The 27,797-nt window shown below is 48.6% G+C and overlaps 1 long non-coding RNA gene across 4 annotated transcripts; it reads right to left on the bottom strand.

Annotated features, from left to right (window-relative positions):
• Positions 1-786: 786 nt before the first annotated feature.
• LOC122443070 lies at positions 787-25,170 on the bottom strand. Of its 4 annotated transcripts, XR_006269896.1 has the most exons (5): positions 22,022-25,170; positions 21,684-21,789; positions 18,706-18,917; positions 12,304-12,377; positions 787-918 (listed from the first exon to the last, which is right to left on the bottom strand). It is a non-coding gene; the product is annotated as an uncharacterized LOC122443070 (long non-coding RNA). The 4 variants fall into 4 exon arrangements; XR_006269894.1 differs by having other exon boundaries at positions 21,684-25,170; XR_006269895.1 differs by lacking the exons at positions 21,684-21,789; positions 22,022-25,170 and adding an exon at positions 20,001-20,108 and having other exon boundaries at positions 18,706-19,584.
• Between the last annotated feature and the right edge of the window lie 2,627 nt (positions 25,171-27,797).

Genomic DNA, 27,797 nt, shown 5'->3' with positions numbered 1-27,797 from the left:
CCTGGCTCCGGGGCAGGAGAGAGCTGCCTTGGGACCAACAGAAAACTGACCAGCTTGTTTATCTTTGGGACCAGAAGAAACCAGCTCCTTCTCATTCTCAATGGCCAGGCTTGGAAATCCAGCTTGCCAGAAGCCGTCCTTTGGGGAGACTCTGGCTAGGGCATTAAAGAGGCAGGACTTTGCTGGAAATTGTGCTCACTGGCCAAGGCCAGGTGGAAAGATCAATCTGGGCTTTATGAATTAGTCCCTTCATTTTTCTGGGTCTGCTTTCCCTCATCTGGAAAACAGATTGGACCATGAGATTGTACACTGGGTACCAGTCAGGGCTCAGGGGGATAACAGGGGATCCCAGCGACCAAGCCCTGGGCTTGAGGCAGGGGTTGGGTCCAGGGCAGGAGGTAAAGGCCAGGGGTGAGGCAGACCCAGCTACAAGAGCAACGGCTGCAACCCTCAAATCAGCTCAACTCATGGGAACAAGCTAGGCCCAACCCCACTGCTTTCAATCGCCCCTGTGACCCATCCCCCTTTATTTCCGACCTTACTTCGCCTGGCTCCTAACCCTCAGCTCCATTTACACCCCACAGAGCTAGCACTTCACATGCAGGCACCTCGGTCACAACATCCTGCCTTCTCCAAGGACGCCGGTGGAGAGTTGCTCCTTCAGCCCTTTCTGCTTCGGTCCTCCTCATGTGGGAGAGACCCTATGCTGGTGTATTAGTTAGGCATTGCTGCTACAGAAAATAGACCCCAACGTGTAATAGATAAACATAAAGGAAGTTTATTTCATGTCTCAATAGTTCAGGGCGGTCCTAGATTGGAGTTCAAGGGTGGTGAATGGGGACAGGGCCATCCTCCAGGCAGTCAGAGACTCCAGCTGGTGGCAGCTACGTCATCTTTAAAACAGCTTCCAAATTCATGCTGGGGGATCACCATCAGATAACCAAGGGAAAGAGTATAGAAGGGTTTTATTGGTCAGATCTGGGAAGAAGACACGTGTATCACTTGGCATTGATTACAACTATGCTGCGTGGCCTCACCCAGCTACAAGGATGGAGTCTACTGTGAGCCCAGGAAGACGAGGAAGTAGGTTGGGTGAAGAGCTGGCTGGTCTCTTCCATGCCTGACTTCAGCCCTTTGGGATCTTCGTACCCTGGGCTCATGACTCAAGCTGGCTTGGATGCTGGGCCCAGCCCAGGGTTCCTGAAAGTGCTCCCTCTGGGAATGGGAGTGGGTGGGGGTTTCGGGAAGTGCTGTTTCTATCTCAGGTGGGTTAAGTGGCAGGATGTGGCACCATCACCATCACCTTCTCCAAACATCATCATTTACCACATTCCCTCCAGGCCTAAGGAATCGAGTGTCCCCTGCAGGGAGGAGAGCAGTGAGGACAAGCTCACTGGTGAACTCATCAGAACCTCGGGAGGTGTTTCTCAGCCCCATGGCTCTGACCTCTCTAGGGAAGCCTGTGTGTGGGTGTATGTGAAGATGATCACATAAAATAATCACAATAATACAGAAGCATTATCCCCATTTCACAGATGAGAAAACTGAGGCTCAGAGAAACCAACTTTTGTAGCTGCAAATTGTAAGCCAGGGTTTGACTTCATGTTCTGTATTTCTCTCCCTGTATCATGTTTCTTCCTTCTTTCTCTCACTCACGTGTCCTTAAGTCTATTCAAATGCCACCTCCCCCTGAAGCCTATTGCTTCTGTTTGAATCTCCTTTGGCCTTCCTCTGTGTCTCTTCTAAGTTGACCTTGTGATAGGATATTTTGTGCATATCACATTCCTCTGTAAGCCTCTTGAGGGCAAAGACTACACCAGTTTCACCTCTGAATCTCTCCCTCTTGAATTTACATACATATGTACACACACACACACACACACAAATATCCATTCAGTGAATGAATACTTTGTCACAGAATTCTTGAATCCGGTTAAATGGAAAATCTAAGCCAACTATGAAAGAAAGATCAAAGGACAATTTATAGCAAACCACACACTCGCTCCTGTATTTTTTCTTCACACCCTGTTCCCTTCTCTCATATCCTGGTTTTCCCAGGCGGGCCTCCATGGGGCTTGGCTCATCCACTCCGGCTAGAGAACTTCCCAACATTCTGTTTATTAGCAGTAATAGCAGTAGGACTATTACTATGAATAGCTGAGATTTACAGAACCTCTAAATGGCATCTTCCTTGAGTGCAGAGACTGTGGAGCCCCTTGGCCCCAGCTCAGGTCTGGTCCACTCTATATTTTCTTTTAATTGAAGTATAGTTGATTTACAAGGTTTATAGAGCAAAGTAATTCAGTTTCATATAAATATATATATTCTTTTTCAGATTCTTGTCTATTATTACAAGATATTGCATACAGTTCCCTGTGCTATAGAGTAGGCTCTTGCTGTCTCCCTATTTATATATACATACACTTTCAATAGGGCTGCCCAGGTGGCTCAGTAGGTAAAGAATCCGCCTGCAAATGCAGGAGATGCCAGTTCATCCCTGGGTGGGGAAGATCCCCTGGAAGAGGGCCTGGCAAACTGCCTCCTGGGCCCCTTTGCTGACTGCATCCCAGTCTCTCTTTCCTTTACCTACTCACTCACTCAGGAAATATTTCTGAGCGTCTATTACATGGGAGAGACCAGACAGGGATGAATAGTGCAGACATAGTTTTTGCCCTAAAGGAACACATGGTCCGGTGGTCAAGGCAGACGTTCAGCAAGTGAAGGCACAAGCAGAGACCCGCCTTCAAGGACAGCAAGTGCCACAGGGAAAGAGGAGAATGCCGTGAGGGGCTTCGCTGGCTCTGATGGTCAGAGAAAGCCTCCCTAAGACTTAGACTTGATGAAAGATCCAGCCTAGTGAGGAGGTGCTCCAGGCAGTGAGGACAGCACCGGGGTAGCCCTGAAACAGGAAAGCTGGGGGTTCAGAGAGAAACCCAGAGAAAGCCATGCGGCACACCGTGGCTCAGAGGACCCTGGGTGAAGATGAGCTGTGAGCAAGGACAAAGGTCAGGGTCACTGGCTGAGGACCCTAAGTGCAGCGGAGGACCAGGGGAGAGTTTTAAGCCGGGGAATGATGTGTGCAGTGAGGAGGCTGGATGAGACCAGCGTGGAAAGAGGAAGGAGGCTATTGTAGTAATCCAGTAGAAGGAGAGGTGGTTTGACCAGGGAGAGGTAATGAAGGTGGAGAGGAAGTGGCAGACAATGGAATCAAGAGGACTCCAGTACTGGAGCCCTGGCAGAGGAGTCAGAATTTCCTTATAATCTTGGGGGTGGGGGTGGCTGAATCCAGTCTATACAAACAGGGAAGCCCTGTACTAGATTTTCCAAAAACTCCTGATGAGGTGGCTCAAGTTTTTCCAATCAAATCAAGGCAGTTGAGCCCTCAGTTTGAGCCTCTGTGATAGAAGCATACTCTGAGTGGGGGCTGGTTCTCCCGGTCAAGGTGTGATTGTTATAGAGCAGAGGCCTGACTCTCAGATAGGTAGGGTCTCCATGTCTCATCAGAGGAAAAGGCAGATCAGTGGGTCTGCCCCACAGACTGCCTGCTGGCTCAGGATGAGCTGGACCAGGATGAAGGGTTGGAAGGAGGTATTTTTATCCTGGCCCCGGGGAGGGGTTCAGATATCCAGGCAGAGTGACCCTGGGTCAGGAAGCAGGCCGTGCCTGTGATGTGGAGATAAGCAGTGAGTTAGGGGAGAGAAAGCCCAGCCCAGGGGTCACTGGCTAAACAGAGTTAAGAGCTTGCTCAAGAGTTTCTCAAAGAGAACCCAAGGAATTGGGTATGTTTTCATGATTCATTTTCCAACTTGAGAAAGGTTTAAGTATTCTTTCCTCTACCTTCTTCCCCATAAATTCCCCACCGGATACCCCAAATGCCGGTCATATTTGGGGAAAGAATTGTTAGGAATGTCTTCATTTAGTTTCTGAGTATAGCCAAATCCACTGCATTTGCCCAGCTGCTGGGTGAGATTGACTGTCCGTGGCTGGGTCGTCCCTGGGTTCCAGTTCAGTGAACATAATGGGAGTTCTTCAACTAATGTCTGTCCTCAACCTCCCTCTCATCTCCTGACCACTACACAGCCCACTGACTCTGGCTGCACCCATGGCCCAGCTCTGGGTGGGATACATTCCCTGTCAGACCCCTCCCCAGCCCTGCCTCGCCTCCTGCCAGGGAAGGGGCTTGGACACCCACCACCCTCTCTGAGTCCTCCCCGGTCAAGAAGGCAGGTCCTGCCAGCCCACGCCCTTGCTCCTGAGGAAGCCAGGCCCTCTGAGCAAACCTGTGATGGACCACATGGTTCCCTCTCCTTTAAAAATAAGCATTCCCTGTGGCTCGAGTTGGCCTTCACCCCAGCAAGGTGAGTCCCTTCCAAAAACCTATGTCAGAGCATCCTTTGTAACGCCTGGGGAAGAGTGAAGGTGGAAAAAAGGCTTCTATTTATCCGGATGTTTGACATCCAGAGAAGGAATATTATTGTTTCTCCAGTCAAATACTGGGGCTCCATTGAAAAGTATTTTCAATCTGCCAGACTGAAGTCCTGCGCCTTTGTGAACCTCAGCCAATACATGCAGTCCAGGTGTTGGATCCAGGCCCGTTTCTCCCAGGCAGCCACATTCCTGTCTGGTATCCTGAACAGGGCACATCTGGTCTTGGTCCCAGAGGCAACTGCGGTGACATTCTCCTATCCCATCAGTGGGCAGAGTTAAGAAAAACTCTCCCCGTCATTTTGTGGAGGCCGGGGGCTGCCAGCGTAAGGGTGGAGTCGTGCCAAGGCAGAGCTGTGTCCTGGAGGTTACAGAAATGATGTGGCTGAAGCCTCCTCTGACCAGTCAGTCAGCATCCTCCCAGATGTAGGAGAAGCCTGCCTAGGATGGAGCATGCAAAATTCACCTGGTCTCTTCCTCTGCTGCTCTACATTCAAAACACTGGGGTTTTTTGGGGGGTGGAGGGGTTCTTTTTTCTACACTATAAATGCGATGCACAGTCCCAAAAACAAATTTAGTAACTATAGACAAGAAAAAGGGGGATATGAAATTCACTGAACTTCCCATCTCGAGATAATAATATATCTATTATACTTTATATAATTCAAGCATTATTTTTATGCATGATATATAGCTTTTAAAAAATACTAAAATGAAATCATCCAGCATATATTATTTTATAACTTGCCTTTTCCACTTAATAATGCATCATGAATATCTATTTAATAAGTACACCTCTAATGATGTGGGTTCAATCCCTGGGTCAGGAAGATCCCTTAAAGAAGGAAATGGCAACCCACTCCAATATTCTTGTCTGAGAAATCCCATGGACAGAGAAGCCTGGTGGGCCACCGTCCAGGGGGGTTACAAAGAGTCAGACACAACTTAGTGACTAAACAACAGCAACAGAAGATTAATAGCTATAGCGTATTTTATTCAACTGATGCACAGTAAGTTTTTAAACAATTCTCAATGGATATTTAGGTAGTTTCTAATTCCTTATTACTATGAGCAACCCTATGATGAACATCCACACAGCTGAATCTTTGGAAGTACCTATAATTATTTGTTAAGAGTGATGATAATATACTATAGCAGTGAGAGCAAACCAAGAAAAGAGTGATGATCATAGCTAACATATTTTTAGTGTTCACTCTACTTTATCTGAAAACAGACATGTAGCTTACCCAATCTACACAACTGTACATGTCAGAGGCAGAATGCATACCGAGGTTTGTCTGACTACAGGTCCAGATTTCCAAACATTATCCCCCCCATCTTGCTAGTTTGTTGCTTTAGAATGATGGAGAACATGGTAAGGCCAGCTACCCCTATGAGCAAAAGCCTATGGATGCACTTCATTAGCTGTGAAATAAGTATCCTGGTCAGAAGCAGTGCTCTGTGAAATACCATGATAGTAAATAAGATATTTGGTAAGTCTATGGATATGGGCAGAAACATTGTGAGCAGGGAAGACAAACCCATATCTAGAATATTCATAACCCCCAGGAGAAGAAAAAGAAGTGCTCCAGAAACGGAAGCATTTCAGTGTAACCGATCGGCCACCGGGCTTTTGGCTGGTCTCTCCAAATAGCAGTACCATACTTAGAGCTGCGTTGGTCTCTGCTCTTGTAGGTAGTGTGGGTATTCAGAAGTGACTACAACCAGATTGGTCTTGGTGAGTGAAAGCCCATTTGCTAGGTCAACGCAAAATCTCCATCCATGTAGTCATGGCTATTTTGTTTATAAGCCATTGACATACAGAGAATGGGTCAACCTGATAATTAAGATTATTCTGTGCTGAGATTGCTCTTTGATGAGCACTCACTTGGCATTCAGATATCTTCACTTCTGAGGCCACTTGGAGAGGCCCATCCAAATATCTCTTCCTCAGACATTCTTGTCATCAAATTTCCAACTGTATTCTTTCCAAGTCCCTGACCAAACCATTAGCCGTGTCCATGAATGAACATAGATCCAAACCCGTAGCCATCTTCCCCTCCAGGCAAGATAAACATCCAGGTGTCCTGCTCAAGGGGCTTTCCTGATGGCTTAGCAGCGAAGAATTCACCTGCCAATAAAAGAAGATCCCCTAGAGAAGGGAATGGCAACCCACTCCTGTATTCTTGCCTGGAGAATCTCATGGACAGAGGACAGAGGATGTCCCTTCACCCCTGTCCTTCAGGGAATCCCTGAGTGGAGCTATAGTGCTAGAGAGCTGCCACCAGTAGGCTGAGAACAACTCTTCCATCTCTCACCCATGGACCTCTCCCCACATGCCCTCACATTGGAATTCCTAATGAGCTCCCTAATGGCAATTGTAATAGAAGAGTAGAATGTGTCCAAACCCCTCAGATTTGTACCTGGGAACAGTCGCTCAATGACCCACACCTTGGGCTGCTCTCTCAGCTTCATCTTGGTGGACTTAAGGCAGAGACCATGTCTACTGACCTCTTTTATCTAAGAGTGAGCTCTTTTTTCATTACGGATGTTCCCTGATGCACATCCACAGATGTGGCAGGGACAAATCTAGCTCCCAGTCCTGATAGCATCCAGTTTCCAGCACCCAGAGCACTCAGCAGAAAGCCCAGGTCCCTTTTCACATATTTTTCTCACTAGGTCATAGAGCTTTATGTAAATCAAGCTAATCAAGAGGAAGAGTCACAACTAAGACGTCCCTAAGTTCCAGGGTGGAGTTGTTTTGGTTAGTGTAGCTTAGGAAGTTGTTAGAATATTTCTTATTCTCTCAGTTCTATGCACAAATCCCACCCATCCACCACTTAAATCAATTCTGAAACTGAGGTATGTCTTAGTACTTGCATTTATTGTAGGTTCCCTGAATCCCCAAGGGGGGAAAAAAGGCTGTTATATCAATGCTGACTATTTTCAGTCAAGTTAGTTCTTGGCCTTGAGGTATTAGGGAACATGATAGCCAAAGCCATGGGGATGAGTGACATTACCTAAGGTGAAGATGTGGCAGTAGGAAAGAAACAGAACTAGTAGATAAGATAAAATAAAAAATTAGTGGTATTTTTATATCGGTTAAGAATTAAATGCTTACTGTGAGCTTGGTACTGTTTTAAAGGCTTTGCAAACATTAAGTACTTCAATTCTGATTATAACCTTGTGAGCTAGACTTTGCTATCATCAGCAGCGTCCCATTTTACGGATGAGGGAATTGAGGAAACCTGCTCAGATCATAGAGATAGGACCTCAGCTCCAGCAGTTCTGGCTCCAAAGTCCTTTCCCACCTTCCCACCTCAGGGTTAGGCACTTAATCAGGCATTTTCCAGCACCAATCTGGGTACTTTGGACTTATCGATCAAAGTTCTTGGTTCCAAGTAATAGAAACTGACCTCTTTCTTTAAGAAGGAAAGGGATGTATGTAGAGGCTATTTGTTCAGGCATTAACCACCAGCAGCTCTAAGCCCATGAGGAGAAATGCTGACAACAGGCCAACCCCTGATCACTCTCAGCTCCAAGAAAAGAGGGACATCTGGACATTTATGTATCCTGGTCAGATGCACCACCTCTGATGTGTTCTTGTCAAAATAATGAGCCCAAATCTGATCAAGCTTCTGACACAACGACCTATATTCCAGAAGTGCAGAGGCCAGAGGACATGTCAAATAAAACTATGAGACAGCAATCAGCCAAGACCACACGTAGAAAATTCCCTAGGAAAACTGACCCTAAGTCTTCAGAAATAAGAGGCACAAACCTCCCCCCAACACACACACACCCAAAAAAAAGGAGGGAAAACCTTTACAGATGGAAATCCATTAAACAGCATGTTAGCCAAATACAATGGGTGAATATTGTTTGGATCCTGATCTGAATAAACCAACCATAGACATATTTTTTCAGACAATTAGGGAAGACTAAATATGGCCTGGGTATTAAATGATACTGAAGAATCACTATTAGTGGTATAGGTTGGCCTAGTGGTAATATAGCTATTTGTGTGGTTTTTAAGTCTGTATCTGTTAGAGACATATACTGAAGCATTTATGAGTGAAATGATAGGATGTCTGGAAGTTGCTTTAAAATAAATTACGTAGGTCCTCCACTCTAAAGAAGAAGGCTCACAGCTCCCCACTGTTTACGTGTGTGCTGCATATACAGACTTTCTTCCAAAGAGTTCACTGTGGAAGGGGTGGGTGGGGAGATGAATAAGTCTACAGTGGAGAAACCTCCCCAGCACTTCTTCAGCCAGGTGATCAAGGCCAACATCAACTACAGTAAATCATGTTGATGGTATGGAGCGACGAAAACAGCACTCTACCTATGCCACCTTCCTGAAACCCATCACCCCAGCCCAATTGTGAGAAAAGCAGTAGACGAATTCCAGCAAGGGGACCTCCTGCAGTCTACCTGACCAGTACCCCTCAAAACTGTCAAGGTCATCAAAAACAAGGGCACTCTGTGAAAGAAAAACAGTTTCTCTACTCACAATACCCTTGACACGAAGTGTGGATTTTCCACACCGAGAAATTCGCCAATTTTCTGTGGACACTGACTGTGGGTACTACAATTTAATTCAATTCTGACGTTAACTACCCAGAGTTAATGCAGGCCCAGCATTTTAAGGGCTCAGTCCCACAAGACTGCCCTTACTTCCGATGTTAATCACAAGTGATGGGTGTCCAGGTGACCCACAGTTCTGTCTGACTTGGCTACAAATCAGGGGTTCCCATAATCCTCTCCCCAGCATCAATAATTTGCTATTACAGCTCACAGAATTTGTGGAAACATTTAAATTTACTGGTGCCATTTCAAGGAACAGCAGGTACATATGATGAAGTCCAGAAGGGTCCCCAAAGCAGGTATTTCTATCCCTCCCCGTGTGGACATCCGAGTCCAGGGATGTGTTTACCAACCTGGAAGCTCTTTGAACAACAAGCCTGGTTCTTGGCAGGCATTCATTCAAGACTGAATGGATGAGAGGCTGTGATTGTAAATGATCTTGCCTCTTAGGGTGAAGGTGATGAAATCCTGGCGTTGTGAAGCCAGGGTTCAACAATGACTATCCTACTGGCTGTGTGCCTTTCAGGAAATCATTCTCCTTCTCTGAGCCTACCCTCCCCTCCCATTGCAATAAAGGAGGTGGCGGCCCAATTGGGATTTTAGCTTACCATTCCTCAGTCAAGGTCAACATCACTGCCTGGACAAAGAGTCCAGTGAAGCAGGTCCTGCTGCCAGGAAGACTGGCTCACAGCTGGCCTGGTGACTCCCCATGCCAACCCTGCCCTCTCCACTGCTGGAGGGAAGGCAGGTGCCCGCCACACACACTGGCAATGGGACCTTCGGACGGGCCTTGCAGGGAGATGGGAAGGTTGCTCACCTATCCCCCAAGGACTTTGCCTGCTCTGGAGTCTTTTGGCCATAACTGAGCCCACCTGTGAAGGTCCCAGTCACAGACGTCCTGGGTCGGGGACCCCTGGAGAGAAAGTCCAGAAGGAAGGGCCAGGTCACAGCACCGCTCACTCAGGACCTAGGGTCTGCCCCAGCCTGGCCCCTCCTGGCCCCAGCGCTGGCTCTGTGGGAGCGCAGGAAGCCGGGTTGGATGACGCACACTTCTTTCCAGGAGAAGGGAGCCTCAGAGAGGAGCGAATCCCAGAACATAAATCAAATGGGGTGTAAAATTGTTCTGGGCCACGCTTCGTAAAGCTGCTACAGCACATCTTTAGTAGCAGCCCCAGAGCCAGCGAGACACACAGACAGGCGCCTGGTGGGCGGGAAGGGTGGCAGTTAGCCCTGCAGAGATGATGCAGGGGCCCACAGCTTATCTCGGGGGGCACTGCTGACCCACTCCTGACCCCCGCTGATGGGGCAGGTGCTGAAGGTTGGCTAGTGCTTACCAGCCCTTCCTCTTTAAATTCTCTGAGAATTTCATTGTGGGCACACCCACCTACAGCTTAATCTACAGAGGGGCCAAGGGCCCAGGAAGGGCCGTTAGCAAGCCATCAGCTCTTCCAGACATGGCCAGGGCCCAGGGCGCCCAGTATACTGCTAGGCTGAAGTCAGCAGTCAGCTAATTCCCCCGTGATCTGGCATCTTAGCCAGGGGAACAGGGAGGAGCCTGCTTGAGTGATTTGGGACACATCAATGATCCCCAGACCTAGATTTTGAAGATGCATAGCTCCTTTTGTTTGCTCTTTTGCCAAGTAAATATATATTTTTAAACCCTACAATCTGATATCAGTACTATGTAGTCATGTTAATAGCAAAAAAAAAAAAAAAATACAATCAGCATAATCACTTTCCTAAATTTGCTATATCATCTCAATTTTTCTCATTTCATTGTGAGTAGCAGAGGTCAGTGTTATACAAGATGTTATGAAGACCATTAACAAAATGAAAGATGGCCTACTGAATGGGAGAAAATATTTGCAAATGATATGACCAATTAATATTCAAAATATGTACATGGTTCATACAACTGAACATCACAAAAACACACAACTTGATTGAAAAATTGGGCAGAAGACCTGAACAGACATTTTTCCAAAGAGAACATGCAGAAGGCCAATAGGCACATGAAAAGATGCTCAACATTGATAATCATCAGGGAAATGCAAATCAAAACCACAATGAGTTATCATCTCATCTCTGTCAGAATGGTGACCATCAAAAAGGACACAGATAACAAACGGTGAGGATGTGGGGAAAAGGGGACCCTTGCACACTGTCGGTGGGAATGTAAACTGGTGCAGCCACTGCGGAAAACACTATGGAGGTTTCTCAGAAAACTAAAAAGAGAACTACCATATAACCCAGGAATTCCACTCCTGGGTATATATTAAAAAAAAAAAAAAACACCTGAAAACACTCATTTGAAAAGATACATGCACCTCAATGTCCATAGCAGTATTATTTAAAATGGAAATAACCCATGTCCATCAACAGATGAATGAATAAAGATGTGACATATACATATATATATATATATATACACACATACACACACACACAATGGAATACTACTCAACCATAAAAATGAAAAAAAATTGCCATTTGCAGCAACATAGGTAGACTTGGAGGGTATTATGCTAAGTGAAATAAATTGCACAAAAATAAACATTTATATATCACTTATATGTGGAATTTTAAAAATATGACAAACTGGTGAATATAACAAAAGAGAAAGACTTAGATATAGAGAAAAAACTAGGGGTTACCAGTGGGTGGAGGAAAGAAGGGAGGGAAAAATAAAAGGGTAGGGGACTAAGAGACTTAAAATATTTTGCATAGAGGAAGCTGTAAGAATATGTTGTACAACATAGAGAATATACCCAGTATGTTAGAATAACTATAAATGGAGTATAACTTAAAAATTGTGAATCACTATGTTGTACACCTGTAACTTCTATTGTACATCAGCTACACTTCAAATTTAAAAAAAAGAAAAAAGATGTTATGAAGGATCAACATGTGTGAGAGGAAACAGAAGGAGAGTAGGCAGAGAAGAGGTGACCTCAGTGCAGGTCTGATGATGAAGGCTCTGCCAGTGCCCATCAGACCGTCCCAGATGGACCCACAGGGCTGGGTCTTTATGCCCCCAGCTTGCTCCGTCCCTGGCTGCAACCTGCCCCTTAGGAGGACATGACCTTGAACCAGGCAAGTCTCTGCAGCTGAGACCAGGTGAAGACCCTGACAGTTGGAGACCATCTGACCACTGGCCCTACTCCTGGCAGCAACCTGGACGGGGAAGTGGATGGTCACCTCCGAGTCTACCAGAATAGTTAGTTTTCAGCACTTAGACATCTCTTGAATATTGAAACCACCTTGGAACACAGGCAGAGTGGAAGTACTTACCTGACTTCAGAGATGGGTAAACTGAGGCCGCACATCAAGTGAGACAGTGCTGAGCAGGTCCTCCTCCAGTGCCTCTGTGACCAAGAGCAAGGACTCAATGAAAAGAATAACTATTACTGCAAATGCTAACAATTAGTATTACCAATCTACTACTAGGTGAATGGCCAGGTGCTGTGTCATAAATTTTGTGTATTAGTTCATTTAAACTTCCCCACATCCCATGAGCTGACTTCTAGTATTATCCTCATTTTGTAGACAGGTAAACTGAGTCTCAAAAAGGTGAGGACTGTTGCCCAAGGTCAGTTCAGTTCAGTTGCTCAGTCGTGTGTCACTCTCTGTGACCCCATGAATCGCAGCATGCCAGGCCTCCCTGTCCATCACCAACTCCCAGAGTTTACTCAAACTCATGTCCATCGAGTTGGTGATGCCATCCAGCCATCTCATCCTCTGTCATCCCCTTCTCCTCCTGCCCATAATCCCTCCCAGCATCAGGGTCTTTTCCAATGAGTCAACTCTTCGCATGAGGTGACCAAAGTATTGGAGTTTCAGCTTCAACATCAGTCCTTCCAATGAATACCCAGGACTGATCTCCTTCAAGATGGACTGGTTAGATGTCCTTGCAGAAGGGACTCTCAAGAGTCTTCTCCAACACCACAGTTCAAAAGCATCAATTTTTCAGCACTCAGCTTTCTTCACAGTCCAACTCTCACATCCATGCATGACCACTGGAAAAACCATAGCCTTGACCAGACGGACCTTTGTTGGCAAAGTAATGTCTCTGCTTTTTAATATGCTATCTAAGTTGGTCATAACTCTCCTTCCATGGAGTAAGTAAGCGTCTTTTAATTTCATGGCTGCAGTCACCATCTGCAGTGATTTTGGAGCCCAAAAGAATAAAGTCAGCCACTGTTTCCCCATCTATTTGCCATGAAGTGATGGGACCGGATGCCATGATCTTAGTTTTCTGAATGTTGGGCTTTAAGCCAACTTTTTCACTCTCCTCCTCCACTTTCATCAAGAGGTTTTTTAGTTCCTCTTCACTTTCTGCCATAAGGGTGGTGTCATCTGCATATCTGAGGCTATTGATATTTCTCCAGGCAATCTTGATTCCAGCTTGTGCTTCTTCCAGCCCGCTTCTCATGATGTACTCTGCATATAAGTTAAATAAGCAGGGTGACAATATGCAGCCTTGACGTACTCCTTTTCCTATTTGGAACCACTCTGTTGTTCCATGTCCAGTTCTAACTGTTACTTCCTGACCTGCATACAGGTTTCTCAAGAGGCAGGTCAAGTGGTCTGGTATTCCCATCTCTTTCAGAATTTTCCACAGTTGATTGTGATCCACACAGTCGAAGGCTTTGGCATAGTCAATCAAGCAGAAATAGATGTTTTTCTGGAACTCTCTTGCTTTTTCAATGATCCAGCAGATGTTGGCAATTTGATCTCTGGTTCCTCTGCCTTTTCTAAAACCAGCTTGAACATCTGGAAGTTCACAGTTCACATATTGCTGAAGCCTGGCTTGGAGAATTTTGAGCATTACTTTACTAGCGTGTGAGATGAGTGCAATTGTGTGGTAATTTGAGCATTCTTTAGGACTGGAATGAAAACTGACCTTTTCCAGTCCTGTGGCCACTGCTGAGTTTTCCAAATTTGCTCACTCAGCTAATAAAGCAGGGTCAGAGACTCAGACCCAGGTCCATCAGCTTCCAGAGCCTGCAGAGACTGTGCTCCCAAACAACAGGGTCATCTGATTCCATTGCCCACCAGTTGGGGGTTGAGAGCTGCATGCTGGTGCTCCAGGTGTGGGCAGGCTGGATGGAAGAGCCCTAGAGACTGACATCACTTAATGCGGGAGGCCTGCTCTGACTTGGGGGTGGAGCAGCCGCTGGTCCCAGTGATGTGGCCTGATGCAAGTTCCTCCTACTTAGGGCCTCTGGGAAAAATGAGGGTCTAGCCCATGTGCATTCTTTTTTTTTGTTAAGGAATAAACTCTTTTTTTTAAACTTCATTTTGTATTTGAATATAGCTGATTAATAATGTTGTGATAGTTTCAGATGAACAGCAAAGGGACTCATCTATACATATAAATGTATCCACTCTCCCCCAAGTGCTACTCCCATCCAGGCTGCCACCCAGCACTGAGCAGAGTCCCATGTACTATACAGTAGGTCTTTGTTGGTTATCCATTTTAAACAAAGCAGTATGTCCATGTCCATCCCAAACTCCCTCACTACCCCTTCCCACTATCCTTCCCCCCGACAACTATAAGCTCATTCTCAAAGTCTGTGAATCTGTTTCTGATAAACTCTTTCCTTAATAAATACTCTTATTTATTTATGGTTGTGAGTTTTCACTGCTGTGTGGGCCTTTCTCTATTTGTGGTACACAGGCTTCCCGTTGCGGTGGTTTCCCTTGTTGGGGAGCACAGGCTCTATAGCGCATGGGCTCAGTGGTTGCGGCTCCTTGGCTCAAGCGCACAGGCTCAATATCAATAGTTGTGGCGCACAGACTTAGTTGCTCTGCAGCATGTGGGATCTTCCCAGGCCAGGGATCGAACTCATGTCTCCTGCGTTGGCAGGCGGACTCTTCACCACTAAGCCTCCAGGGAAGCCCCCCGCCCCCATGTGCATTCTGAAAGATCTTCCCTAGATCTCCTGACCATCTGGGTTTCTACTTGGGACTCATTTCTGGAGCCGCCCATGGCTCTGTAGGCTTCTTAGGAACACCCCTGTATGGCCCAGCCCCTCCCGGGCCTTAGGTTGACCCAGACTATGAGCATCATGTCTGGTTTGGGGCGGCAAGTGGGTCTCTCAGCTCTGCCATTTCTCCTTCTCCATCACACTTGTTTATAAAGCACAACTGGGCCCGGGCCTGGTGAACCCTGCCTCCCCCAGACCTCCTTACTCTTGGGCTCTGATGAGCCCTTAGGTCTGGGAGATACAAAGAGGGGGTGGGGGAGAGGAAGCAGGGAGCCGGATGTGCGTGTGTTAAGGGGCAAGGGAGGGCCTGCAGGGGCTCCGCGTTCCTCAGGGAACCTCCTCTAAGAAATTCCATGCTCCAACAAGAACCCATAAAAATCAAAGATGTGCTTCCATATGCAATAATTTATCCTGAACAAGTGATGAAAACTTCCCTCCCATTAATCACTGGGCAAGAGGCTAATTGATTTACAGGCGTGTGGTCTGTGTAGTGCTCTGGAGGGTTACATGTGGGGTGACTGCGGACATGACATCATCAGCTCTCCAGCCCGGCCTTCCAGGCCCTCCCACCTCCACCTGCTTACCCATGTCCCCACAACTCCTCCCACCGCACCTCAACTTCTGATATGTTCCTAAAGCTGCTCATGTTGTTGAAAATCCAGAGCCAGAGGTTATGACTGTGACAGACAGTCATGGTCTGCTACTTCAAACCCGTCACTACAGACTGAAACCACTTCTAACCAATCCAAGAAGGTTCTAGCTAATTCTAACTCTGACCAGATCAGGATGAAAACTGGTTCTAATATGATCTGATGGGATCACACCAATGGAGACCTTCTAAAGTAGGTTCTAGCTAAATCTGGTGGCACTAGTGGCAAAGAACCCACCTGCCAATGCAGGAAATGTAAGAGACTTGGGTTCAATTCCTGGGTCAGAAAGATCCCCTGGAGGAGGGCATAGCAACCCACTCCAGTATGCTTGCCTGGAGAATCCCATGAACAGAGGAGCCTGGCGGGCTACAGTCCATAGGGTCGCAAAGAGCATGCACTGGCTAAATCTAACTAGATCGAAATCACTGCTGTCCAGATCAAAGCAATGCTGACTGGTCTCACTGAGTCCAGACAGGGTCCAGCTCTGCCTGCTTCTGCTTTAAAGCTGTTCTCAATACAACAGCCTCTCCCTTGGTTTCCTCTAGGAAGGTGTGACCCTGCTCACTGTTCTTGAATGAAGAGAGGGCTGGCTCTGTCTTCTGAGATCATTTAGAGAGGGAGGCTGTTCTTTTATTAATAACCCTATTTAGGGACTTCCCTGGTGGCCCAGTGGTGAATTCTTAACCTTGCCATGCAGGGGATGCAGGTACAATCCCTGGACAGGGAACTAAGATCCCAAATGCCACACCACGGGGTCACCAAAGCCCAGAACCCACAATTGCTGAGCCCACTCACCAAAACTAGTGAGTCCATGCACCACAACAGAAGATTCTGATGCTGCAACTAAGACCTGAAGCGACCAGATAAATAATACTTTTTTAAAAGAACCCTCTCTACAGTTTGCTGGGCGCTTTTGCAAACACTGTTTACACAATCCCCACAAACAGTGTCCCAGCCAGAGGGTCATATTCTGTGCCCACTGGGTCTTCAGAAGGGCTGAGATATAGTCTTGAATCTCAACCTCCCCTCACTTGGCTTGGTGGCTTCAATTTACCTCTTTGAACCTCAGTCTCACCCTCTGTAAAATGGCATAATCACAGTGCCTACGATTGTGATGGTGAAGATTGAGAAAGGTAATCAAGGTCAAAGCACTTGGAACAATGTTGCAACCCACAACAAGTACACAGTAATTATTAGCTCTTTTTAGAAATGGTGATGATTCTTGTTACTGTATGATTGCTATGGTCATCACGCAAACAGAAAGCTATCTGGACTCATCCTCCGGCCTTTCAGTCTCACTGGAACCCTAACCCCGTCGGGGCCACGGCCTCCGGCTTCCTCTCTTAGAGGGCTCACATGAGGTTAGAGAATTGATTTCCACGATGCTCTTCGCTCTGCCCTGCCAGGTGAAACCCCAGGCTGTCCTGGGATGTGCTTTCCAATACTGCTCCCAGGAATTCATCACTTCTAAATTGCCTGCTGACAACTGGTGAGGTTTCCTCTTTACTGAGCGCTTCCCATGGCTGGGTGAACTCCCCTAGAGCCCGGGAAATGGAGTGAGCTGGAAGGGTGGGCAGAGACAAAGACTCCGCATGGAGAATGTGCTTTGAGGGGCCTCTCCTTGGGCTGAGGGCCTTGAGCTGAAGACTCAGGTCCTGGGTGTCCCTGCCTCTTTCCAGGCCTCTGTGTGGGGACCGGGGACTGGCTGAGGGCGTAGGGTCCTTTGGGGACCCCGGAGAGCTGGTGTTTGGGCCTCTTGACCCTGCTCTGATGGTGGGGGTGGGTGGGGGTGTAGGGGGTAAGAGGAATAGAGTGCTGGAGGCACCTCACCCCAGGAAGATGGCAGCAGGACACCCCACCTTTATGCACAGTTACTAAACACTCAAAAACTAACAATTTATATAAATTATTGTTTGTTGAGGCTTCACTGTGTTCCAAGCACTTTCATGCATCTGCCACTTACTCTCACCTGGACCCCACTGAAGAGGGGCTGTTCTCAGCCTCACACACAGCAAGACAGGGGCTCAGGGAGGGAGGTCTAACCCGCCCCCCGCCACCCTGGGACTTCAGGGCCCGTGGTCAGGTGATAAAGGCAGCAGCTGGTTGCTCTGTTGCTCCCCTGAACCCACTTGACTCTCCTGCAGGGCGCGGGCCTGCCCAGGGAGGCCGGCAGCCCGGGCTTGGGACCTGGTCTGGACAGGACGTGGCTGTTGGGGCAGAATGGCCAGGATGTGAGCGCAGCCACTGAAGATGTGGTGGGACATGGCTCAGACTCCGTTCAAAGCCCTGGTGGAGAAGGAGCTCAGAGGCCACCCCACAGCAGCATTGGGCCGCCGACCTCCACTTGCATGCCACCTCTGCTGAAAAGCTCACCACCTCACATCGCCGCCCTGACCCCACGGGCAGTTCCAGCCCCTACAGCTGCATCTAACCGCCACTGCGGCTGCAGGCCCAAAGACCAGCCCTCTCAGGAAAAGGGATAGGAAGGAGGAGCAGGATTTATTAAGCGTCCTTTTCACTTCAAACACGGTGCACAGCGATGGGGGTGACCATCTCATTTAATTCTCACAGCAACCCCATGAAGTAAGAGCTTGTGCAGGCCTCGTTTGTTTTTTTTTTTTTTCTAGATTAAAAAAAAACTTTTTAAGTACACTAGTTTACCATCTTAAACATTTTTAAATGTACAGTTCAGTGGTGTCTAGAGCACTCACTTTGCTGTGCACCAGATCTCTAAAATTCTTTAACCTTGCAAAACTGAAACTCTGTGGCCATTAAACACCCCCCCCCCCCCGCCCCAGCCCCTGGAAATCACGGCTCTGCTCTGTCTCTGCCTGTGCCGCCTCCAGGCACCTCATGTGAGTGGAGTCGTACTTTGCCTCCTGCGATTCCCTCAGTTCAGTTCAGTTCAGTCGCTCAGTCGTGTCCGACTCTTTGTGACCCCATGAATCGCAGCACGCCAGGCCTCCCTGTCCATCTCCAACTCCCAGAGTTCACTCAGATTCCCTAGCACCATTTTAATACAGAGATGGAACCGGGGAGACTAAGCCACTTACCTGCGGTCACCAGCTTCTCCGAGACACAGCCAGGGCCTGGGCGCAGGCCACCTCTGTCCATCCTCGCAGGCCCACGCCGCCCTTCTGACCGAACCAGGCCTCTTGAGCCGCCCTTGCTCAGGTGGAGCAGCCTCACAGGTGTGAGCACTTCAGCCTCGCAGCTGAGGCCGGTTGCTGGGAAGCTGGGACACCTGGGACACCTGGGTCCAGGCCTAGACACAGCTCAATGAGAGTTCGATTTTTATTATCACTCCCTTGGATTCGGCGTGAAGGTATCGAGTCCATGGGGGCCGGGGGAGGGTCCTAACCTTCGTCAGCTGTGCCTTGAGGCCCGACCTGCTCTCCAGGCCCTTTTCCTCAGGAGATGGCGCCAGGGTTAGACAGCCTCTCAGAAAAGAGCACCCGGACACTTATACTCCTGAATCTCCGCTAACTGTCGGATGCTTGTTGTTCGTTCTGAGGGACAGATCTATGTGGGGACCCATCCGTCAGCATGTCTGGGTCCAGAACAGTCACTTTCAAAAAGAGACCCTGGCTTGAAAGACCTCCCTGAACTAGGAGGGGCGGGTGTCACCTGAGCAGGCAAGGTGAGGGGGCTAGATGAACACTCCAGGAGAGGCACATTATAGAGGACTAAGGGAGTCTGTGGGCAGAGATCATTTCCAAGGGGGGCAGGAGGCAATCTGGCAGGCCTTCCTGGAAGAGGTGGTACTCCACTGGGAGAATCCAGACAGGGAACGGAAGTGTAGTCCAAATGGTGAAATAGCCTGAGCATAGGCACAGAGGCCCGTGGGTGTCTTGTCCCCTCAATTAGGGCAGAGATGAGGCCCACAATGTGTGCCAGGAAGTGTTCAGTAAGTAAGCACAGAGCATGAGTTCCTGGAGAGGGGTAAGAAGAGGGGAGACTCTTATCCCGGCTTGGCCTCTCCTCCTTTTCTCCCTGCCCACCCACCAGGGTGCAGGCCGTGCAAAGGCAATCTCCCTTCAGAACCAAAGCTGCCCCCACATGCCTGTAGCCCTCCCTAGGGGGAAAGGACAACCAAGGAACACCAAGAGCCCCAGTGGCCCCCCAGCACTCTGCACATAACAGGTCCCAGAAAATGCCTTCTGGGGCTTCCCTGGTGGAGCAGTGGATAGGAATCCAGCTGCCAATGCAGGGGACACAGGTTCAATCCCTGGTTTGGGAAGATTCCACTTGCCACGGGGCAACCAAGCCCATGCACCCAAACTACTGGGCCTGTACTCTAGCGCCATGTTCCCCCCGCAGTGAGAAGCCCTGCAACTCCTGAGCTCACGTGCCACATCTCCTGAAGCCTGCAGGCCGAGAGCCCGTGTTCTGCACAAGAGAAGCCGCCACGATGAGAAGCCCCTGCACCACAAGGAGGAGTAGCCCCCACTTGCCGCAACTAGAGAAAGCTCATGAGCACCAGTGATGGTCCAGCACAGCCATAAATAAATACATAAATTCAAAAAAAAAGAAAGAAAGAAAATGCCTTCCTCGTGACTTCTGTTTGGACGGAAGGGGGACAGACCAGGTGCTACTCCTGTTTGTTGCAGAATGCTGGCTGTGAGTCACCTGGAATTTCCTAAGTGAGTCAGAAGGTGGAGGAAGGGGCAGGGATAGGCCTGTGGAAAGAGAATAAGGGACAAAAAACCAAACAAACAATGCACTAGACTACAGAGGAGGCAGAGAGCACCCCCTATTGTGGGGAATCATGATGTCATCAAAGAGGCGGAAGCATTAACTAAGGTGACCTTAGTTATGGACAGAAGAGGTTTTGAGAAGTTGATATGGAAAGAAGGTGAAGGCAGGCGCCCCAGGTGGAGGGAGCCACATGGGCAAAGGCTCCGGTGGGATAGTGTGGGCCACATGGGGAAAACATATGTTCACCTTGGCTGGGGCCTAAGGGGAGTGCAGAGGAGACTGGAAACCGAGTTTGGAGATGACTAGAAGGGCCAGATCATGGACACTCTGGAGCGGACTGTCTTGGGAACGTTGCAGAAGACTTCCAGAAGTCCTTGAGCTGAGAAATTCAGGAAGAGCATGCTGGCAAGTTGCCACAACATACTGGAGCCCGGAGAGAGGACCTGTGAAGGGAGTCCGTGCAGAGGCAACAAGAGACAGAGCTCCCTGGTGTTGCAGGGAGCAGAGAAGAAAGATCAGTGAACAGAAACACAGGACTTCTAGTCTATCCTCCTGCTCTTCAGATGGGAAAACTGACAAGAATTGGCCCAGGTCACCCAGCTGTGGAGGTAACTGACCTGCATCCACTACGTCAGGAGTGGCAATCATCAATTGATTGGTAGTGACTACTTGAAGCGCTGTGTAGAGAAAGATTCTGAACTGCAAAGAGTGATGTGATTGATAAGTGATGTCTGCCACGAGCAAGGGCATAGCGGAGTGAGGCCTGAGAGCAGGGGGTTTGTTAGCTCTGTACTCTTTATGTCCCAGGGTGAATACTCTGCCCTCCCAGCAGCAGGCATCAGCAAGATCATGTGTACAAAAACATTCTGAAGATTGCCAGGGCCGAATAAGTAGGAGGGGTGTTCCTATGGTTATGCATGGCGCTCTTAGTCACCCTGATGCTGGTGCCAGAAAAAACACACAGCCCCCCGATATCCTCGACAGCTTTCACCCACCAAATGTCCCCAGCATGTTGACTTGCTTGTTGACTAAGGCAGGCTTAGTCACAGGTGGCTGCACAGGGGCTGAGTTTGGGGAGCATATGGAGAGATGACATATTCAACAACCTCAGGCCAAGGGCACCATGAGTCACCCAGCTCCCTGGCACTTGGAGCGGAGGGCAAGGGCCTGACCCTCTTAGGATGTGCAGCCAAGTTAACTATTTATGCCGCATCTTGGCAGGTTCCAGCTTCAGCTCACTGTGGGCTTCACTCTGTCCCTAAATTTCAGGGTCAGGATGGTTAGAGGCTCATCCTCCTGTTTGTATGTCTGATAAGGTGTGATGTCAGATTACCTGCTCATTTGCTCCCAGAACAGTGGACCTTGAGGCCTAGAGAGTCTGTTCCTGTTGGGTGGAGTCCAGAGGGATTTTCTTTCCATGGGGGTTTTGTAGAGAAAGCCTGGTGAAGCAGAGACTAGATTCAGGCTCACAGGATTGTGACCCTGGCTCTGCCACTCACTGCTTGTGGCATTGTGGGTACATCACTTAATCTCTCTGTGCCTCAGTTTCCTCATCTGTGAAATGGGGATAAAATTATCTGCTCTGCCTAGTTCCCTAGGAAGAGTGAGGTTTGACTCTGAAATAAACATATGTTCTTAAAGAACTGCCACATTTAGAAAGGCCTTTCATACCCACTTGCATATTTCAGCTTTCTCGGACTCCTGTGGGGTAGGCAGGGTGAGTGCTTGTACTACCCCCATTTTACAGATGAAGAAACTGAGGCCCAAAGTCACATGGCCAGTTAGTGGTGAAGCCTGCACTTAACTCCAGGTCCTATTCTCTGTTCACGATGATACCAGAAGGAGGAGAGATGTCAAGGTGGTTGAAAGGGGCACTGCAGAAAAAACAGAGCCACAAGAATAAGATAGAGAACAAAATGCAAGCTCCTGGCCACGGCCCTGGATGGGGGAGCGTGGGGAGGCCCTATCTGAGCCCTCCAGGTCAGACGCGAGGACTGCTGCACACTCTGGCCTCTGCTGCCGCCAGCCTCCTGCTGTGGGGCCCTGCTCATCTTCCGCCACCCAGCGGCCCCTGCAATCTGCCCCATGTCCTCACACGCCCTCTCTTGCCCACACTTGGCCCATCTCTGTGCCCTCACTACTTCTGGTCCTCTGGCCACAAACACCTTCCCTTGGCCCATCTTTGATTCCGTGGGAGCCTCCCTTCCTCCCAGAGGGACTACCGTGAGGGGTTCGGGGCTGGAAGCAGGAACCCTCTCATCCCTACCTCCTCACTGATCCCTCTTATCAATTTACCACTTACATGTCTGGTCCGGTGATGCCCAGACACCTGGCGCCTGCCACAGGGCTGGGCACCGCTGGTCAGGAAAGGTTTGTCCAACTGAACTGAACTGAGCATATTGCTCCCCTCCCTGGGCCTCGGCCTCTACCCTCAAGGAGTGGGGTTCTTGGCAATTGCTGTGCCAACTCCCCAGCCAGCGTCTAAATGAGGATATGGAGACTCAAGAGCTTTCAGATTGAAAAGTAGTAAGTAAATTCGGGTGATTCTTCCCCATGCACTGGTCCCGCTTAGTTCTCACCTTTCAATTCTCCCCCAAACCCAATGTCCCCAGGGGCCACTGCTCTTTAGCTGGGTGGTAGGCTTTCTCCCCCATGTCTAGTCTGAGAGTTCCTGGGGACAGAGACCTGGGGTCTTAGCCTCAGTGGCTCCTATATAAAGAACCTTCCCGTGGCCACACGTGGCCAAGTGCCCATTAGCTGCACAAGCCTCTGGGCTTCCCCAGTGTAGGCATTTTAACCTGGGCCTGGAACCCTTCAGAAAGTACATGCAAAATGTCAGGGGTGGGGGTGTACTGAGGCTCATGACCTCCTAGAAAGGAGGCCCACAGAACTCACTGGAGTATCCAAGGGGGCCAGCACACTCAAAGTACCAGAACCACTTCTAAGACCTCAAGTCACTGTCACATGAGCTGGTTCCCTGTGTCTAAGAACCCAACCAGACCATGATGCCCTGTCTTCATATGAGCACTGGCCCCAGGCCTGCCCCACAGTACTGGCTCAATACACTGAATTGGGAGCTTAAAATGTGTACATTTATTTGGCCATATCAACCCCCTTAGGAACTTTGCTTCTTGCATCTGGATGTGGAATAGGCTGCCTGAGTCATTCACTCCCCCTTAGCTCTCCTTGAGTCACCAACGAGATCACATTTTTTGAGTACTTGCCGAGTGCCAGGCAGAGCCTGTGCACACTCACATACATTGCTAAACAATCCTCATAACTCTGCGAGGTGTATCAGTCAGGGAAGCTAGGTTACGTGGCAGTAACAAAGAGCCCCTCACCTTTCCATGGCCTACGCCAGGTTTGTCTCTCACTTACGACTCCGCAGCTTGGCAAGTTGTTCCACTTCACCCTTGCTCTCACTCTCTGACCCAGACTGATACAGCAACCTCTACTGGAAATGCTTCTAACCGTGGCAGCAGAGGCAGAAGGCTCTGGAAGGCCTTGTATCAGTGATCGTACAATCAAGCTCAAAAGTTACACACATCATTTTAGCTGACAAATCATCATCAAGAAGGAGGAGAGACATCAAGGTGCTTGAAAGGGGCACTGCAGAAAAAACAGGGCCACAAGAACGAGACTCTTAGATACATGGCCCCACTCAAGCTCGCGGGTGCTGTAAAACATCTGGGAGCAGGAGAAAAGCTTTCATCACCCTCATCTTACATTTGTAGGCATGGCAATTAGAAGACTGCAAGGATATGCGAGGGAGCCTTGGGGCTGGAAGCTAATGCACTCAGGCCACTGCAAAGCCGGGCCCGTTCTTAGGCACCATCCTGCCTTTGAGAGGGGCTGCCCAGGGTTGAGGAACAGTCTGAAACTGGTTGAAAAATCTTTAGGGCATAGGATGGGATCAACAGGTCCTTGGGGTTGAAGCCCTCGTATGGATACTCTAATGTGGAGTGCTGAATGAATGATGGGTGGCAAGATGTCACAGACCCCCCTCTTGTCCAAATCCTTTGCAGGAAGGACAAATCTGTCTATCAGAGGTGTACTGAGCTTCTCCTGGATGTCCAGCTAGAGTCTCACAGAACAGTTGGGGAGCTAGGGTGGAGACAGATGACAACCTAAATGTCAGTCCGTTGCAGGGGCGAGGAGGGGGAGTGAGTCATCATGGCAGATTAGGCACCCATGTCTCTTTTTGCTGCCCCTTCCGTCCTCACCACAAAAACCAGAAAGGATGACTTTTTTAAAAAATACAAAGATTGGAAGGACAGGGGAAATAAAACAGTGGCCACAAAACACTGGAAGATAGAAATCCAAGAAAATGGAACGGTAACACTAGTGGGGAAGGCCAGGCGCCAACACAGCTTGCACGGCAGAATCTCTAGGAGGCTCGGGACCTGGAAGCTCCAGAAGCCCTGGGGAGACAAAGAAGAGAGGGGCCAATATACGATAACTGAGGGCAAGCCTGAGGAAAAGACAGATCCGGCTTCTATCTCTTCACATCGAAACTGCTGGGTTATTTTCTTGAAGGGGTAACATCAGAGGGTCTCTTAATGGGTACACGCTAAGTTGCTTCAGTTGTGTATGGCTCTTTGTGGCCCCATGGACGGCAGCCTGCCAGGCTTCTCTGCCCATGGGATTCTCCAGGCAAGAATACTAGAGTGGGTTGCCGTTTCCTGCTCCAGGGGATCTTCCCGACCCAGGGATCCAACCCACGTCTCTTATGTTTCCTGCATGGCAGGTGGGCTCTTTGCCACTAACGCCACCTGGTGGGTACCAGCAGAAGGGGAGGGCAGGGTACACACCACCCCCTGTAGAACTGAGTGAGTGTATCATATGATGCAAACGTCCCCCCGCCCCAGCCCTCTGCTCCCCTTAGCCCTGGAGCCCTGGCAGCCAGGCTTCCCCTTCCAGGAAGAGACTGGAAAAGTCTTTTCTGCAGAATCTAAGCTTCTGAAGAAGAGTGACTTAAAGGTCCAGACATCAGGAGTTCCCCATCCAAATGACCCAGTGGCTAACCCACAGGGATTCTCATAACTGATGAGCTCTCAGAGCCTCCAGTAAGCTGGCTAATTCCTCACCATGACATGTGAGCCTGTGGCCAGAGATTCTCAGACACTAAAGAGAGCCCCTGACTTGAAAGACCTCTCTCTACTAAACAAACAAACAAAACTTCGGGGAATCAGACTCTGCAGTTAGAAGAAACTGCAAAACAAGCAAAAGCTATCATAACTACCTTCTGAAATAAAATATACAAGATGAGATTACAATCATGAAAAAAAAAAACAGGATACTGTAAAAGAGAACAGTTAATTAGATATAAAGTAGCTCTTCCTCCTTACCCTTCTCCTCCGCCCCTTCTCAATAGCTCAAAGACCATTACGTGGAGCTGCAGAACAGGTGTCTTCTTGGGACTGGGGACAGGGGTAGCCCAGAGAGAGAGAGGTGGAGCCTGCGTGGTATGAGGCGGGCACTCATGTGAGGATGGTGGCTGTACAGAGTGTCAAAAGCCACGTGAGGTGAGATGGGTGCCCCCACGGAGGGGGAGCCTGGTGAGCAGGGGAGGACAGCATACCTGTGGAGGAAGGTGGCTGCAGGGACCCCAGAGGCCTGGGTGGGGTGAGGGGGGCATTGGTGGTGGGAGGTGGCAGAGCGGGGAGACTGGTTACACAGAAAAATTAATCAAATAAGTAAATATATTAAAGATAATGGGAGTAGTTTCCTCACCATGAGAAAAGGGAGTTACAACTATGAAAAGGGACAGAACTAGATGAAATTGTGCTGGTGGCTGGAATGGGAAGTTTCAGATTAAACTCACAGATGGATGGGTGGATGGATGAATAGATAGATGGATGGATGTAAGCAGGTGTATATTGACATAACATGTAGAAATACACACATACTCCCTACCATGGTACAGGATCGCTGCTCCCTGCCATAACTCCAACCGCGGGAAGGGCCTGGGAGCACCAGCATTCCAATGGCAGCTAGTACACCGAGCACCCAGGTCTTGGCTCCTGAGTACCACTCTCCACGGTGGGACCCGGGGCTCCTCGGAGAAATGAACTGGCTCAGAGAAAGTACCAGGTGAGCCTGACCATCTTGTGGTGCTAGAAGCAAGGAAGCGCTCCGAGAATGATGGGACCTGCCCAGAGGACACACAGGCCACCCTGCAGGGACTCCCACTAGGCCAATCTGTGACAACTTGAGGACCAATTTATATAATGTTGGTAACAGATTCTAACCCATTGAGCAGAATAACAAACACTGAGTCCATACTCACATAAATAAATGAATAGGGCTTCCCTGGTGGCTCAGTGGTAGAGAGTTCCCTGCCAATGCAGGAGACGTGGGTTTGATCCCTGATCTGGGAGGATCCCACATGCTGTGGAGCGACTAAGCCCATGCACAACTGCTAAGCCTATGCTCTAGAATCTGGTAGCTGCAGCTATGGAGGCCGGCGCACCCTGGAGCCCGTGAGCCCGTGTCTGCAACAAGAGAAGCCTCTGCAAGGAGAAGCCCTCTCACTGCGACTAGAGAGTAGCCCCCACTCTCCACAACTAGAGAAAAGCCTGCACCGCAACAAAGACCCAGATCAGCCAAATAAATAAAATCATTTAAAATAATAGTAAGAGAATTAAACAGGACAAAGTAACTCCCCCCAAATACTTACCAATTACAGATGGCAAAAGAATAATATTGCAATGGAGAAGTCTGGCAGACACCATCCTCATCAAGGAATCAAAGTGAATGTCATTATGAATTAGACAAAGTGAATCCTGTCCCATCCTCCTACCTGGTAGGATGCAATGAGAAGATAGCATCGTAGAAGAGTGCTATGGAATTCCTGCCAAAGATGCAGGATCTGAATCTATGAGAAAGATTAGACAACTCCCGAAGAAGGGACATCCTCCAGCAGCCTGGTGGTCCTAAAAGTCACAGAAATAGGAGAGACTTGACAACTAATTACAAGCATGCTTCTGTTCTGAATATTTTGCTACGAAGAATACCATGCAAACATGAAAGGCGGCTGCAGATTAGGTGGTAGCGATGCTTCTATGCTGATTTTCTGATTTTGATGGCTATAGTGTGGTTAGAGTATGTATGTCCTTGTTCGTAGGAAATACACAGACTTCCCTGGCAGTCCAGCGTTAAGACTTCACCTTCCAATGCAGGGGGTGCAGGTTCGAGCCCTGGTCGGGGTAAGATCCCACGTGCCTCAGCGACCAAAAATCCAAAACATAGAACAGAAGCAATATTATAACGAATTCAATAAAGACTTTAAAAAGCAGCTCATATAAAAAAAAAAAAAATCTTTAAAAAGAAAAACGAATTCGGTGGACTTGGGGAATCATTTCAGCAACTTATTCTTAATGGTTCAGGAGTGGGGGGGAAATGACTTTTTCTTTAAAGTATTTGCAACTTTGGTTTATGTAGGACA

This window comes from Cervus canadensis, chromosome 6 (assembly GCF_019320065.1).
Source record: "Cervus canadensis isolate Bull #8, Minnesota chromosome 6, ASM1932006v1, whole genome shotgun sequence".
In the NCBI taxonomy this organism is placed as follows: domain Eukaryota; kingdom Metazoa; phylum Chordata; class Mammalia; order Artiodactyla; family Cervidae; genus Cervus; species Cervus canadensis.
Note: the sequence above shows the minus strand (reverse complement) of the source record. Positions and strands in the feature narration are given on the sequence as shown.